Here is a 17,517-nt window from a genome sequence, read left to right as displayed (position 1 = left end):
GTCGGCCGAAACCTGAAATAAATTACCTGTCGTTACTATAATTAACCAATTAACGGCGAGCGAAAAGACAGTTTGTCACTGGGCTGTGCCCATCCGTCTCGCTACGACATCGAAATCGAGTTTGAAGCTTAATTAACGAAGCTAATTTGAAGTTGACCACCATTTGCCCAGCGAACCACGTTTCGTGGGCTCATGGATCCGCCATCTTCATAGTTTACCACATAATCTTCTCTCCTATATCGTGCAATTAATTTCTGAAAGTTTCATTTATCATTACCGAAATTTTTATCGGTTGTCGTACTTTCTAAATTTTAAAATGTATTGAAATAAATTGTCCGTAAAACGTAAAAGATATATTCTTATTATTTGTGTAGTGTAAGTGCAAGTCTTGGATTAAAGTTTTTATGATCAGTGACATAAAATTCTGAACCTACGATGTTTTTACATTTGAAAAATTAATACTTATTTCAGATTTCAATTTCTACGAGAAAAACCGCCTGATGATATTTGAACTTTCGCTTAAATAAATTAAGCTATAGCTATCTCTTAAATATTATGACTAATACTGTGATATATAATAATATTATTTAAATGCTGATTGCGTCCGAGCAATCTTCATAAGGAATAAAATAGGTTTTGCAGACAGAATATCTGTTTCTCGAGTCAACAACGATATTTGCAATGAACTACGTCGTTGCCAGATGAAAATTATCAGTTTCTATCGTCGAGTTTCTACTGAATCTTGCTCTACTCGTCTAAGACAACGGCGGAAGTGTCGATAAAACCGCGGCGAATGTTCTCGCTCGAACTTTAATTATTCGCATAAAACTCGCCAGGAACGCTCGTTTCCGTTTTATGATTCTGACGATGGAAAAATGGCGAAGGAAGAATGAATTCGAGGCGCGGCCGCGCGACGGGAACTGTAACATTCTCTCTCTCTCTCTTTCTCTCTCGTTCTCTCTTTTTTTTCTCTGAAAACGTATCGCGGGATGTATTTCGTAGTTGGTAGTAGGTACTTTCGTTGGACTTTTGTCAACATAAACTGTTGATAGTTTATAAACGAGTTGAAAGGAGGAGAACGTAAAAAGATACGATATCTGCCTATCTGTCTTTTCTTTGAACTGTTATTTGCTTAAAATTGATTAAAGTTACGCGAATCATTTTAAGAAGTGGAACATGAGCAAATTATAGAGGAAAAAGAAGAAATATAGAAGAAGAGATCAAAAGCTGATAAATTTAGTGTAAAACCGTAATTTGAATACGATTTTAAAGTTTGTATATACGAATCAAATTTTCTAAAACTTTGATATATAAATTCGAAGACTTTAAGTTGCCTATATCATTATCATCATACTTATTATTATTAGTTTCATAATGACAATGAAACATGAGTTAATATGAGTAAAGGCCATTGCACGTAACAAAGATTTAGCCATAATCGTAAGACCGTAAGAAAATAAACCAATCACAGTCGATTATTCTCCTTGCGCTCGGAGAATAATCGAGTGTGATTAATCTATTTTTTTATGGCCTTACGATTACGACCTGAACTTTGTTACGTGCAATAGCCTTACAAGAGAATGAAAGAACTGAAATTAATGGTATTTCCTTTTCCTTTTTTTCTTTTTTAATTAACTGGTTTTTTGAAATCCTCGACATCAGATATTCATGTTAGTATTCGATTATCTGATGGAATTACATTTATCTGACGTTGTTATTATGTAACAAGCGATGCTTTTAGTAATTTAACCGCACATTTCGACAAGGATGTATGGAATGCGTCTTTAGTTAAACGTGCCTTGAGGCATAGACGTAAGTAACTGTTGGAGGAAGATGTCTCGTGAAGTAGAGCGTTGAGAGACGAGTAGTAATCGACGACACACAAGTCAGCCAGTGCACTACGCGCACAAAGGCTGCCTCCCTTCGGCCGCGCGCCGCGATGGGCGACGTTCCTCGCGCATTTCTCCGGAAGTTCCATTTGCCATACCACGATTTATACGAGTCGCCGAGACTCGGACGAATGGGACGGTCGAGGAAAACGGGAGACCTGTTGGTCGGTTATCGTTAGATCATGGAATCTACAAATTTTCCGACTGCCGGACCTTCCGTTCTCAGAATAGTTGCTCAAGTACGTTTCGCGGCTTGAAAATTATCGCATTTGGATGTACGGTATTCCTCGATTTTCTCTCCGAAAATGGTAAAATTAATTAATTTATTACGACATAAACTAATGTATTAAAAATTATTATTATTATTATGTTTCTTGTTTTTTCTATTTAAATTTTTTATAAGTATGATATTAGTCTGCGTGACCTACTCGGGTCCTCAAAGCTAAAATAATTGTTTATAGTAATAACGACAAGCAAGAAAAGTTGTAATATTTCTTGATTATATTAGATATCATATCTTTGAATTAAAGAATATTTTTATCTTAACGGTTGAATTTTTTTTCATAATTGTCAAATATATGCAATATAAACATTATTGGCAAACATATCTGATGAGATATTAATTTTAATACTTTTTTTATTGTTTAATATCGTTAAAAAAAATTTTATGTAGCATTACCTCATTTAATAAATATTGCAAATCGATAAACGCACTTGTGTATATGACCATGCGACCATCAAGAATAAATATTGACCGAATGACATATTGCCTCTAGCTATTAACTCCTCGCTAATGCACCGCTGGTAATAATTATTGCTGCTCAGCCCTGTTATTGGCGGGCGCTGGGCTGTGTCAGTGTTTGCCGTAAATGTATGGATAAAGTATGTATAATATTGATCTCCTTTTTCCCTCTGTCATTAAGAGGACCTGCAATATCCATTCTATATTATTTAAGCTTGAAAATTTTACGGAAAAAGCGGAAAAAGTGTTAATATAAAAAATCATGAGAGAACAATTAAAAAACTTGCAGCTTACATTCAAGTTAATATTTTTCTTTAAAATCTTATTTTACATTATTTATGCAATCACCAAACGTGCATGGAATATACTCACGAATTATGCGCAGCTATTCTACGCGAGGATAAAATTAACGGGGATGCTGCACACTTTGGGAAGTACTACGCGGTCTGCTTTGTCGACGTATAAACCTGCCGCTCTATTTCTCGCGAAATATAAACAACAGGCATTGAAGCACTTCAGTATTTCACATTGATTTATTCGTAACAACGATGATCGCGTTCTGTACTGCATTTGAGACACTCTAGAATACTGCGGTATTCGATACCGAAATGTAGGAGAGAATTGCTGTCGTATTGAGCCATCCTTGTTTAAAAATTGAAATGCTGTATATTTATTTAGGGAAAAATATATTTTTATATTAATATTAATGTAGCTTAATATATAGAATTAGCTTTTTATGTAGCGTGGAAAAGTTAAGACCTGTCAGATTATTAAATCGAACAGACATATAAGTGTTGCTCATTTAATATAATAAAACTCAATTCTTTTGCGGTAGGAATATAGAAATATTCGAGCATAAATGTATCTGTCCTCTCGTCTCGCGTGCGCTCTCTTGCATGGAGGAAAGTATAATGAATTTGCCGTACCGGCTTGTAAAACTGCGGACCATATGAAATGCAGGTTTTTCCTCAGTTTTTAAATAACGGGAAAACATGAGTGCCCATGGAAGAAAGTGGATATAATGGATGAGATTTTAAGTAGATTTATCTGTTTATCGCTCGCGCTTTTGCCCATTCATCGTGCACACGTCATGGTAGTTTCTCTTGCAACGCACATACCTATAAAGGATTCGTATTACATTTTAACGTGAACTTTTGCCACATGCATTAATCGATAATATGATTTCAAAGTATTAGGACATTACACGTTTACGACCTGAGATCAAGAGATCAAGAAATTTTGGCGTAAAAAGATGTTATTGATTAAATCGTGCTGTAATGTATGAAATAAAATTTATCATCTTTATGGAACATCTAAAAAGATATAGCTATATGATGACTTTATAATTAAAATAGAATAAATCTCATAGTGTGTGTTGAAGATGGAAAAAATTCCAAGTTGAGACTTTATAAAACTTCTTTCTCTTTTTAATTTATGATAAATTCATTTCAATAATTGAAAATATTTTTGCCGATATCATTGCTGTTAAATGGATGCGTATACATATGTCACTGCACGCACGTCGCGTAGTAATTGTGATAGTGTTTCGATTTTATAAGGGCGATACGATAAATAGGTAAATAACGAGTTTGACCGAGCCGCTGATAACCGCAAAACGCGCATAAATGTGAGATAATCTGAAACAACGTGGTGGCCGCTTTTGGGAATACCGAAAACGATTGTGCATTTTCGAGATTCGCGATACAATGCAACGCCATGCTATACGGCGAGGATGGCCGTGTTGTAATCTTTGATTTATCTATTTAATTATTCGCATGATAGAGAGCACATTTCGCGTTGAATTTCAGGAGGTCCCTCGTCGCTCGTTAATATATTACACGCGGCGGAGATATACCGGAAAATTCATACCTATCCATGATATAATAGTTCGCTGTGTCGAATTTGACGAGAGCTTACTTTGGACGAAAATATGACGGCAGACTACCACATTCAACTTTTGGATTAAATTCGAGATTAAAATTTTATTAATATAGATTGACGCATCTTTTTTTAGCTTTCGAAGTTAATATCGAGTTATAGTAGCGATGATTTCTAAAAATTACTATAAAAGAATTGTAGGATTATCAGTGGCCATCTTTTTGCGAACATGCACGCGTTAAATTTGCTTTGGTCAGGCAGTGTTATACATATATATATAGATATATAGGAGCTTCGATGTGGTCACTTGCTCACTCGCTGATGAAATTTTCATTTAAATCATATTACCGTAAAAGGCAGACGGTGGCGAATAGATTTTATGACTAAATCTAATCTTACTGTCGCAAGCTGCGTCTTTGGCTAGGCTGCATATATACACATTTGTGATATTGAGAAAATTATGAATCAAACATTTATTAATTTTTATACACGAGAAGAAAGTTAAAAGGCATTTGGATTTTTAAACTATTCCAGAATTGGATAATTGAACAATATTGGAGATTTACTCAATTTTTTAATTGAGAATTTTTCATTCCGAGATTATGCTATCATAATTTTTATCGTACTCTTCTTTTGTAATTGTGATTTATAAAATACATCTATCTTCAGTATAGCAGGAAAAAGAACAAACATGCACAGAGAAGGAGAGAGCAAATAGCAAGTTATCATGTTTTTTCTCTCTGTCGTGAAATTGCAAGGCAGAGATTTCTTTCCCGCCACACATAACGACTCAATATTGCAACTTTTCCCTCATGAAAACTCTCACTTGTTTGTTTCAGGAGAGTGGTGTGGTGTCGGCCACGGCGCTGCGAGATGTCAAGAAAGGTAAGACTCGAATTGAATTTTTCGAAACGTTGATCGCGCGCACCGCCGCCCGCCACCGCGGCGACGTTGAATGAAATTTTCAGAAACCTATTTCCGCAACAGTCGCCGTGTCGGCGTGTTACAACTTTTGCAACGCGTTCGCGCGACCGACAGTTTTTGACCTCACGTTACATAGCATCACATTTTGACGAGCATTTTGAAATGTCGTTTCGTCACCAGTCGCTGCGACGTGTTCCGTAAAAATAAAAGGTATACCGCCCGCATTTTGTGCACAATCAACGTAATGATGTGAACGTGCTGCGCGTGGCAATGGAAGCACGACGTTTCGGGAACGTTTAGCTAATTGAGGATAAATTAGCTAATATAATATATTGTTTAAACAATAATGAGATCGAATACGTTGATATTTATTGAATAGATTATATAGTTAATCGAATTCATATGTCTCCTACAACAGCTTTATAGAATCAAACTGCACATGTCAGCACTACATTACCGATTTATTAGTGTATCTATTGTTTATATGCAATTATTTATATATTGTGATAAAGTAATAATCTGTATTATAATTTGTATTTGAAATATTGCAGAAATAATTTTAAAGCTTTTAATATATAGATATTGCCTTAAGATATTCTGTTCAGCGTATCAGCTATCAGCGTAAATTTTTTCGTTCACGTTAGATTAATAATAGTGCAGACATTGATAAATTGTTGATGTATTTAGTAATATTTTTTACGATTCTAATTAGAAAAAGTTTTTTTACGTATGTGTATTTGCATCACGTTAAACAATATACTATAATAATGAATAAGAATTATTTTTATTTACGCATATTATAGACTTTTTTTTATTTCACCAATTCATTTCCATTAAATCCCTTTAGCTCGTTACCTAGTACGGCTTGTTACGGCACACGTCGCGGCGATTGCTAAAATAATTTTGATGTGAAATCATGAATTAATATATGGATCAATAATTAAGCCATTTTATATTTTGATTTACGAGGGCTATTCCACAATCAACCTCCGTTTGGCTGGTAAAAAATTTAAAACTAGAGAACAAAATTTATTACGTACAAAACTTACATATATAATTGCATTTAGTTTTTCACATAGTCGCCAACCAAATTCAGGCACTTGTACTGTAGTACCAGTTTTTGCAATTCTTCGTTAAAGAATAGCGCTACCAGGGCATTCAGCCAGTTGTTGACTCCATCCATGAGCCTTCGATTTTTATTGTTAGTGGTGACTATGTGGAAAAGTAATGCAATTGTTTATGTAATAACATTTTTTTCACTATTGTTGAATTTTTTTTGCCGTCGGAGATTGATTTTGAATAACTCGTATATATTATAGATATACTTATTATATATACGATGTAATAAACAAAAAATATAGAATAAATAGCCAAATAAGCATGAAAAATTTGGATCAAAAATCTTTTCTAAAATATTAGATTTTTAAACAGAATTAGTCGACTCTTGACCAAAATAATAAAACTTGAATATTCTTATTGATTATACTCGCAATTCTTGACGTGAATAATAAATAGTGTCAGTATAATAAATCTTATGTTAATGAATCTGGAAAGAATTTTAATGGACTTTTGTATTTCTCACTTTCATAACGAATATAAAAAGTGAGATGCTTATAAGATCGTGAAAAATTATAAAAAAGAAACGGTAAGATGTCTCCAGACTCGCATACTGTTCCCAAAACTTTCTAAAAACTACTTACAATGCTTGCAGTGAGGCTGCATTTGACCTCTTTTAAAGCAATTAAGACTTAATATTCCATAATCTCTTTAATTAATGCTTCTAACGTGGTTGGGTTTAAAAACCACCCGAACGCAGTTTATAGGACCATTTTTAAGATTTTTATACATTTTTTTACAGAAAATAATGCTCGAGTATTTCACGGCTTTCGTAGTACTTGTAAAACTTTTTTAACTTAAACTTGCGAATATATTAGATTTAGAAAAATGTGCAAATTAGATATATAGTTTTAGCGATGTATTAAAATTTCTAAACATATTAAAATTTTGTATTAAAATTTCTAAACGTATATTAATTGCACGCCTAAAACAAATGATACATAAATTTAATTTAATTGTTTCGAGTCTAACTAGGCCTAAGAGATGCTGATTGAAAAAATAGCCTTAAGTATGATAATTCTTGAAACTATATTTCTACTCGACATTGCGATCGAACAGTTCTGCTGATCCAGGCTGATCTAATAAGCACCGCTGGCTGCAGGCTAATCTCACGCATCCCTAAATCGCATACACGTTGCGTTTCAACCATCAGAATAGGTATCGGAGTGTAAGCGCTACAAGTTTTCGATTAATTATAACCTTCTGCTCCAATTTCTAAAACAATCGCTTTAGTAGCACGCACGTCATAACTTGCCCACGTTCGGACATTGTCGCGGGAGACGCGGGATATTGATTTCTCGGTCCTCTTGAATGAGGCGTGTCTGTACCCTTTACGGAATGACCATTTCAATTACTTTCGGCTTTACCCTGAGATTATCCTGTATTATATTCCAAAGCGCGAGATTATCATAAACGATTCCCGATTCAGATAGATGATATACATATAGTACTGCTTTTGTGTAGTCCGACGATCGGATCGGTCGACGTATCAGCGAGGAAATGCTTGCGTTAGATTTAACGTTATGTGATATTGAGGTAATATGCGCATAGTTGTGCTGAGCTTCCTCGTATTATTCAAACTTCATTTGCCCTTTCGGTCGCTCTGTTAAATCGGACTGTTTTACAGAGGTCGGAATTTTATATACCTATTTCATATTTATTTCTTTCTTTAAAAACGTCAAAGAAATAACATGGTTCTATTGAATCAATGGCTTTAAGCTTTGGCGGCGCACGATATATTATACACGACAGTTACAATACAAAGCCATCTCTTTCATCTCGTTTTTTATCCATGTTCGTCTGATGATTTTATTTTATCACTATATTCTGCCGCAATTTATCGGTCACTAATAATGTTAGAGAAATTCAATTTCCTTATTTAATCTATCTGCGCTATAAAAAATTTCTTATTCAGCAATATCTTTAAAATTGGAAATATGTACACAGTTTATTAATAAGTATTAATATATAAATACATATACATCTTGTATATATAAACACATATACATATATACATGTAAAACACGGTAAATAACAATTTAATAATTGACGAGTCTAAATAAAATAAGGCAAAAAAACGAAAGTTTTATCTTATACATATTTAAAACTTCAATTTTTTTTAACATTAGTATCTCGAGTTTTTTCTTTTATTTTCCATAATTCTGATTTTAATAATTCCTCAAAAGCTTACTGGAAAAGAAGCAACTTACTTTTATACTGCTTGCAATTTTCTTAAGGATTCTATTTAAAATATTTAAGATTAAGAAATTTAAAAAGAACTTTAACTTTGACACACACAAATAGATAAATATCTGATGCACGAAAATCATATAATACTACTGTTGGTATTAACGAGTATTTTAAATTAAAGATTATTGTATTTTTTATCGATGTATTACCTCTGTATTTGTAGTTTTTAATAAATTGTTAATTTTCTAAGTTAGGTTCGCTGAATTCTATCCGAATGAATCTATAATTCAATTAATAATATATACAATTATAGTGATGTACTGATAAAAATCTAAATGGTTGTTAAACATCTGGTCTTTCATCTCGTATGTATCGTATGTACTCTCGACATTAGAATGATAGCGAAAACCTCAAATTCAAATATACAATTGCATACAGTGTTAAGTTTGGGATACGGTCTGTATAGGTCTGCAGTAGACATTTCAATTTTACTTTGAGTAGAGCTGCCGACGCTTTAATCGAACCACCGGTAGAATTCAGGAGAGTTTACGGACGAGTCGATGAATTTCGCACTACAGGCGATTTCGCGATGCGAGCTATAGCTTCTCTTTCTCTATACAGCTGTGCAGCCGATGTTTACCAAGTTCTTCGCTAAGCAGAAATAATCGGACCCGCCGGCGCTCTCTCTCTCTCTCTCTTCCTCTTTCTCTCTCCCGATCAATACGCGTTTATCAGCGTTCTCGAGCTGTATATAGCGTACGAATCCTTTGAAAAGATAAAGCACAGAATATAAATATTTGACAGCGCGGAATAGCGCGGTATAAACACGTTTCGCATATTTCCCCTCCGGCGGCGAGGATCCGCATTTTAATGCCATCGCTCGCGAATTTATTCGCGGGTAACGGCGTTTACGCGCAGATATAAATAACGCGAAAACTATCTCGCGCGATAATAAACCTTTGCAGTGCGATATTTCGCTCAACGAAACGCATCAAACCGACACGATGCGACTGCACTTTTCCTCGTTTCCTCGTTTTTCTCTCTGCGTGTTTTCGTCAGCAGCCGGAACGTAAATCAGCCGGTACCGTTGGATAGAGAATACTTTTTGGACTCTTTTGGCAAATTTTTCTTATTTTCTTTTAGCGGAAATAACAATAACTTGATATGTATCTCTCTCGACGTGAACTTCCCTTTCGTTCATTGTTCGTAATGTTTTATGTTTGCAATAATTTTAACGAGATGAATTTATCAGTATTTACATATGTATATGTGTACAGATAGAATTTCTGAAGATAAGGCACACATAGTTATTTTGAATATTATTTGATATAAAATAAAACATTTGTGTGGAAATTTTATGAAAATTTATAAAAGATCGTATACGTGCTATAAACGAGTGAGGTTGACGATCTCCGACGCAATCGCACGTTATACACGCATGTCGCAGCGCATCTGCCTTGTCGCGCGTGTGAAGTTTACGTCGCGTCATTGCAGTACGGCGAAATTGCGATGTTATAAAAATATACTTTCGACACAGCCGACGTATCGAGGAGTCGCAAAAAGTCGTAGAGTCAGGCCGCGGAAGTGATCGCCCCGTCGCTGAGCGACGTTTTTATTACGCCGGCCGCGCCGTGACGCATCTCTGCGTCTTGCGGGTATTTTCCGTTCCCAGCCGGCGTGTCCGCCTTCGTTTTACCCCTTTTACGTCAACACGTTCCGCACCATTGGAGTATAAACGTAATAGGAGAGAGATAAAAGAGTGGGAAACTCATGCCGGCGGAACGTGCGATGTACTTCCATGAACCCCTTGTCAATTTGCATGTATGTATCCGAGGCGCGCGCGTTTGCGTAAAAAATCGGTTTCAATTATCCCCTATCAAAGACAGTCGTATCTGTTTTGATATCAGTAAATTGTAATTTTAATATTTTGCCATTAATTTTTGTTTCGCATTTGCAGTCGACGAAATGAATGACAGAGTATAGCAGAGTTCTGCTGAAAAAGAGTGATGGCATTTAATGACCAGCTAAGGATTGACAGATTAGTTCATTTCGGCCGATGATTGCGAGGGAATCGTAGAAGTTCGTCAACCTTTGACATGCTTACTTTTTTTGAAATTAATTTAATTTAAAAAAGTACGCATGTTTATTCCGATTAGACCACAATTTTTATTGTGCACGTATATAAGTACACTCCATCCTCTTTAAATTTGAAAACATATTGTATCTTTTGAATAGAACAGTCAATATGTATTGACTGTTCAGCGAACAGGCGATGATATCGAACGTTCAATCGTCCAAGTGAAACTTATATGAATATTTCGTCACATATATTAAGGCTAGATACAGTAGATACTATATAGTTTCTCGAGAGAAATTGGAATATCTCTAATAAGAAAACTAAGATGGAGAAAGCTAATATTTAGATTATAAAATAAAATTAGATGCAAATGTATATAATCTATTTTTTAATTAGCTTTCTTTCTCTCCTTTAAGATTTATTATACATTTTTTTATTATTTTAAGCATGGCATAATATATTTTTCTTTTAATCTTTAAATTTTAGACAGAAACTTTGTATTTATATAAAGATTTAATAAAATTGATTTTATCTCTTTTTTACTTAAATTAATTAAACTCAATTAATAACATATACATTTGTAATGAAACTATATATAATTAAGATATACATATATTAATATTCGAAAAATTCTGTATTATGTACAGAATATATAATAGAATTACTGTGATTTTTACAACTATTATAATTATTTGTGTGTATTGCTACTTTTTTACGTTACATTGCTTTAATAAGTTTTCTATAGTTCTGTCAGAAAGTATTACAAAAGTTTACGTAAGTTATTACGCCTTCGCACATACAGTAAATTCAAATAATTTTGAAAATTATTATTATATTATATATATTAAATTAAGAAAAACATGTTGCAAAAATATTCTGAGTACTTCGAAAACACGATTCGATTTACGATAAGTATTAAACTGTTTTCAATCATCAGCTGCAAAAATCAGATACGCGATGAAATAACTGTGTCATACCGCAAATGCAGATTGCCTTTCCCGAATATAGAAACAGGGCGGTCAGGGATTACTTGGTGTAGAAACCAAATATTTTTCCACAAAGAATGGACTCACTTTAACTCGTCCATTTACATTATCGAAAATGCCATAGTAACACTTACCCCGATTGCGTCGCGACGACTTAAAATCTTATCGAAATTTAAATTTAAAATCTCAAAGTCGGCCAGTTGAATTTCAAATTCAGGTGGTGCTTTAGGTGGAGTATAGGATCTCTCCTCGAGTGTTGATGCTGAGACGTATTAGAAGCAAAATATTTCGGTAAAAAGCAACGATTCGAATAAATGATTATTGCTTATATAGTTGGAAAGTTACAGTATACTTTTTTTAAATAAGTTTATAAGTGATGTAAGTTTGTGATGTCAATAGCATATAAATAATATAACAACGCTTGATAAAATTCAATCGTTTTATCACGTAAAATAAATAATCTCTGCATGTTCAAGTAAACTATAGTTTCGTAAATAAACCTTGCCGCAGATAAATCTTCGCTTTTATTTTTTATTGAGCACGCCTCGACGCTAGGAGGCAAAATACTCTGGCGAGAAAGAAATCTCGGATGGTTTCGTAATGAGAAGTATACGGGGAACTAATCTACCGCGTGAATGGATGCTTTTCATCATCATCAGGCTTCTGACGGCTGTCACGCGCGAGACGAGACGTTCATCGCGGTGTGTGACTCCGTGATTGGCGGCACCGTTGCGAAATAAATTCGCCACAGGCTCCGCGGTCGATTTGATCGCGTCTTACCCCGAGGGCCGGTGCGTGGACTCGTTTTCATCGACATTCCGGGAAAACGATTATTGTCGAGGGTGCGCTCTCGGGGCAAACCCCGTGGGGTCGGGCATATCGTCAGTATATACGTGCCGCTATATATATGTATATGTATTTGTATAATACGCACAATCTTTCTACTTCATCCTCCCCTTTACATCTTTTCTTTATATTCTTCCAACCCTCTTTTGATCCTTCTCCTGAGGCCCAACGCTCATCCTGCGAGCCATCTACGAGCAGGGGTAGAGAGGTCTCCAGGTGGGCGGAGATCGATAGCATTACGACCCAGCTTTACCCAAGCAGGCCGGGGAACCCGCCGCTACTAGTTTCCGCGATGTGTGTATCTGTACTGGTTGCCCCGCCATTATGCACGTTCCTATTAACCTTTGAATTATCAACCGGTGTTTACGCACGTATTTTCAGACACGAGTTGCGAGGCTCTGATTTTTCTCTTGCAAAATTGATTTCATTATGGGATAGAAAATCGATTCGCGGGTTAAAAATAGTAGGAGGCAGCTACAGTACATTGGTTATTTGAAAAGCATATTTCTGCGAATCTTCTTAATAATTTATACTTTATAGAAACAACTCGAAATAGGAAGATTGAAACATTTCTATATATTATTCACGAAAAAGTTCTTTTATTATTAAAGTATAACGTTCATACGTTTTGACACGATTTTTGCCATTTTGTTTTACTTTCTTTTGATTAATTTAAGTTCTTAGGAATAAGATATTGTTATTTTTTAAGTAGAAATTTTATTAGAATATAATATGACATATAAAAGTTGCAATATATGGATATATTATAAATAATAGTAGCAAAAATTGAAGTAAATTGTCATACATTCTAAACATAAACAGATGCATTATAATAGTCATCTTCCGTCTTCTCGTCTTTTAAAATCTGAAAAATTAACATTTATTAGCTCTAAATTGACATTTAGAGCTAATATATATATTTTTTTACAAAAATTCTAAATGCCAATAAAGCTGTAAATAAAGCTGCTTTATAATAGTAACCTCGAATTATGTATTAATTTACATTTCTGGAGTTTGAAGCTAATTTAAATTGGTTTCTCCACTATTTTAAACTGGTTTTAATTTTGATGACTTTTTTATCGAGTTGTAATTGTTAATATTTGATATTAAAGACTGAACACTTGCAACTCTTGATGATCTTTTATAGCAGTTTCGTAAAGGGAAAATTAGTTCCGGACTTGTCAAAGAACCTGTCGTTGACAGATAAACAGTGCTGTGGCACTTTGTATACGTCCGATTTCACACATGCATGATGGGAGTAGCGTATATACCAGGAAAAGTAATTAGCGCTTCTTACTGGCGACGTACCTATATACATATGTACACGCACATAGTCTACGTCTCTGCCCGACATTACAACCCTTTGTTCAACATTCTGTCCTTTGGCAATTTCATCATTACCTGCAGGATCATTATCGTCAGGTCTTGTCTTGCGTTTGCTTTAGAATAATTGAAATCGTAATTTTTTCAATATTGCTGCTAATCCGCAAAAAATTATACGTTTATCGACATCTTTACACATGCCATATATTTGATAATAATTGATGATATTGGAAAATAGACGAGTTTTTGTTATAAAACAAATCTTTCTGAAATTAGTATCTCTAATACATCAATGTTTTTCGATGATAAATTGAGAGAAGTAGTTTATGATGGTTTAAATTAAATTTAAGAAATTAATTAGAAAGTTTTATAGTACAATTAATAATATGCAAATGAATTGATTATCTTTTTGCATAATGAGAAAGTTCTTGAAAAAATTCTTTGGAGAAATTCATCAGTAGACTTCTCAGAATTATTAGCATTAATTTATAAAATGTTCTGCTTTACGTTCGATAATTATCAATATCGTTAGGTGCAATCTGATTGCGTTCATGAACAGTTAAGGTCATATCTCTTTCATGAGCAAACCCTATTGTTTATCTGGAGAATGAGTGCCAACCTGCATTACGTATATGCACTCGCAGATGCACATGTCGTCTGCTATTTGCCAGTATATAATAGAGCGAAGTCTGATAGCACTATATTATGAACGACATTGAAAGTTGCAGCGGTGGCAAACTCGTGTACTTAGCGCTTCTTGCAAAGACGTAATTTAAACCATGAGTGCTCATGTTAGAACTCGGTTTAAGAACGATGAAACGCAGTCTTGATCGGTTTTCATGATGTCAATACAGTCAATTATAAATTATAAGATCGTGTTTCAATATAAGATAATGTTTGACACAATTCATCGACATGTTAGCATTAAACGGAACATATCTCTTAAGCGTTTTATATCTAATTTTTTTCAAGTCTGAAATTTTCAATTTTTTCTGTCAGTATATTCAGTTCAATGAATCAATAGAATGCAACATAATTTTTTTTATCGGAAAATTGATAAAGAAATAGAAAATTATCTTTCTTTGAAGCTTTTTAATATTAAATATCTTAACCGCAAAGTTTCAAAAAATTTTTACTTAAAGAACTTTTTATTTAAAGTTATATGAAGTATTAGATTTTTTTACTTATTTGCACTTCTGTAAAAAAAATAATTATTTGATATTCTTTTTTTCAATAATTTATAATTTAGAAACTATTAATTTATGTATAATATATGTTCTATAAATCAGCTAGTGATAACTTTTCAGTCGTTCTAACTATAATTCTGATTTTTAACAACGCGTTTTGCAACGCGCGAATCTATCTCACACAGAACTTTAGATATTCAAGAGTAGTTTTCGCGATGTTCATCCTCTATCCTAATGTTCATCCTCTTCGAGGATGCGCGAGCGATGAAGTGTTTCCGCTAAACGGAGCACGAGCGAGGCGTGTCCTTGTGCTCCAGTTACGTTGAATCGGGTTAAAAACGCGCGTTACACAAAGCAAGATAGTCTTACATGACGGTTCTGTTCAATTACGACTCGTTTGCACCTGCGAATGCACGTTCCGTGCTTGAAATACCGTCATTGTTTTCGACCGATATGTTTCTCTCGTTCCATCTGCGGAACTAGAAATAGAATAGATACGGAAGCAAATAAAATGTATATTATAGATACGGAAGTCCGCAACTCTGACAGTCGTAAATAAAATTAAAATACTAAAACTATCGCATCTCTTTTTCAATTTATAAATTTTTTAATGAAATAAAAATATAATTAAAGAATTAATTTACCAGGTATCTTTATAATTGTAAATTAAAATTTGATTGAAGAAAATTTTATATACGGTATAACTGAAAAACAAGGTTAATTGTTTGTATCTTTAAAGTTTAATTTGCCAAAATATTTAATTCTCAATTATGTATAGAGATATTCCGAAATTTTGCTATACTCGAATTTAAAGGAGTGTTGAATTTACGTGAGTACATTTGTTCGTTGAAAAGTACAATACATGAAACTAATGACATATTTATGCTTATTAGAGAAATTAATCAACAAATAAATTCAAACTCTTATTTGACACACATACGAATGTACTAAAATATTGATGTATACGAATGTGTGTCGATAAAATTAGGTTTCATCGTGTGATTAGTGCGCAAATTGGACCGGACTATACGTGCTTGGCATGACGCTCGATGATTTGGCAATCATGTGTTCTCTGGCTTTATGCCTGTAATTCCCTGAATCACAATTAAAGTTTCATTCTTATTCGAACCATCCGCGTTTTATTAAAGAATTCATTTGCTATGAGAATCGAGTCATTATAGATATCTCGCGAATGATAACACAGGAAGAGGATTCTTTATTGTCGTCTAATGACTCATGCAATTATGACGATTATGTTAAAAATAAAGTCACAATGATGAGATCATTTTTTGTGCATACAACATATATTTAAATTATTAGAATATTAATTTAAAAAAAATTTGTTTAGTATTTAATTGATTATAATGTTAAAAATCAATTATATGTTGTGAAATTAATTATATATTAAAAATTTTTATGTATGATGAAGAAGATAAATCTCTTAGGAATGGTGTTTAAAAATTTACGTAGTTACGAAGTTTAATAATTAACGAGGTTTAACTTTCTACGACGGAAGATTTTGATTATAAAAAAAATATGCAACCAGTATAAATAAAAGACATTGATTAAATCATTGAGAGTTAAAAAATATAGGTGTGTATGGGTATATGTGGCTTCCAATTAATTAAGTGATATTTCGCATGATGTTATCAAGGATTAAACCTGTTTTATGCAGAAACAGGAAATTTTTTCCAACATTTTAGCCTTTCCTGTTTTCTTGCGACTCAAATATCATGACGCCTATTATTGTGTTATTAGTAATTCAATATCATAATGCCTGGAGGTGTTATCCAATATTGCCACGCCACAAGGACGTCTCGTTTTAAACGCAATCAGTAGAACAGCGTTAATGAATTTAATTATCACATGAGTACACTATAAATATCGCATAAATATAAGTGTGAAAATGCAAATTACTTTTAATGGAGGCTAATCAGAAGATCTTGAATATTAAACATCTCGTAAATATCTTTACGAATATTTGAAATAAGAGTTTATTCGTATTACTAAAGTTTATTCATACCCGTTAGCACCAGTTGCAGATCATTCTCATGCATATATCGTATGACGTATAAGTTTCGTGTGATACAGTTCAACAGTAACTTGAAGCGAAATGGAGCGCCTCTCTTACTTCGTATTATACATACACACACAAAGTTCACATTTAATTCTAGCGCGCTTCATTTCTTCATCTATAATTATGCACGCGAGCCATTGTGAAATTTGTTCTCGTTTCCAGTACTTGTATGATCCAATCATTGTTTCGATGTACGTTTATTTTCTATGAATGTTTCAAAATTGGGTTATCATTCCAGCGTCATTTGTTAAGTAATTGTATAATGATAGAAGCCCCGGCGAG

The 17,517-nt window shown here is 33.7% G+C and overlaps 1 protein-coding gene across 1 annotated transcript in view; it reads left to right on the top strand.

Moving 5' to 3' along the window:
- Positions 1–17,517, top strand: part of LOC112465000 (neuronal calcium sensor 2) — a 125,122-nt gene that overhangs the window by 33,720 nt on the left and 73,885 nt on the right. Inside the window, exon 2 of the mRNA XM_025032342.1 lies at positions 5,349–5,394. The gene's annotated coding sequence lies outside the window, so the exon portion shown is untranslated. The remainder of the gene's footprint in view (positions 1–5,348; positions 5,395–17,517) is intronic.

The sequence above is a fragment of the Temnothorax curvispinosus genome, unplaced genomic scaffold (genome assembly GCF_003070985.1).
Source record: "Temnothorax curvispinosus isolate PA1 unplaced genomic scaffold, ASM307098v1 QBEX01014792.1, whole genome shotgun sequence".
Classification (NCBI taxonomy): domain Eukaryota; kingdom Metazoa; phylum Arthropoda; class Insecta; order Hymenoptera; family Formicidae; genus Temnothorax; species Temnothorax curvispinosus.
This window is presented reverse-complemented; position numbering and strand designations above follow the sequence as displayed.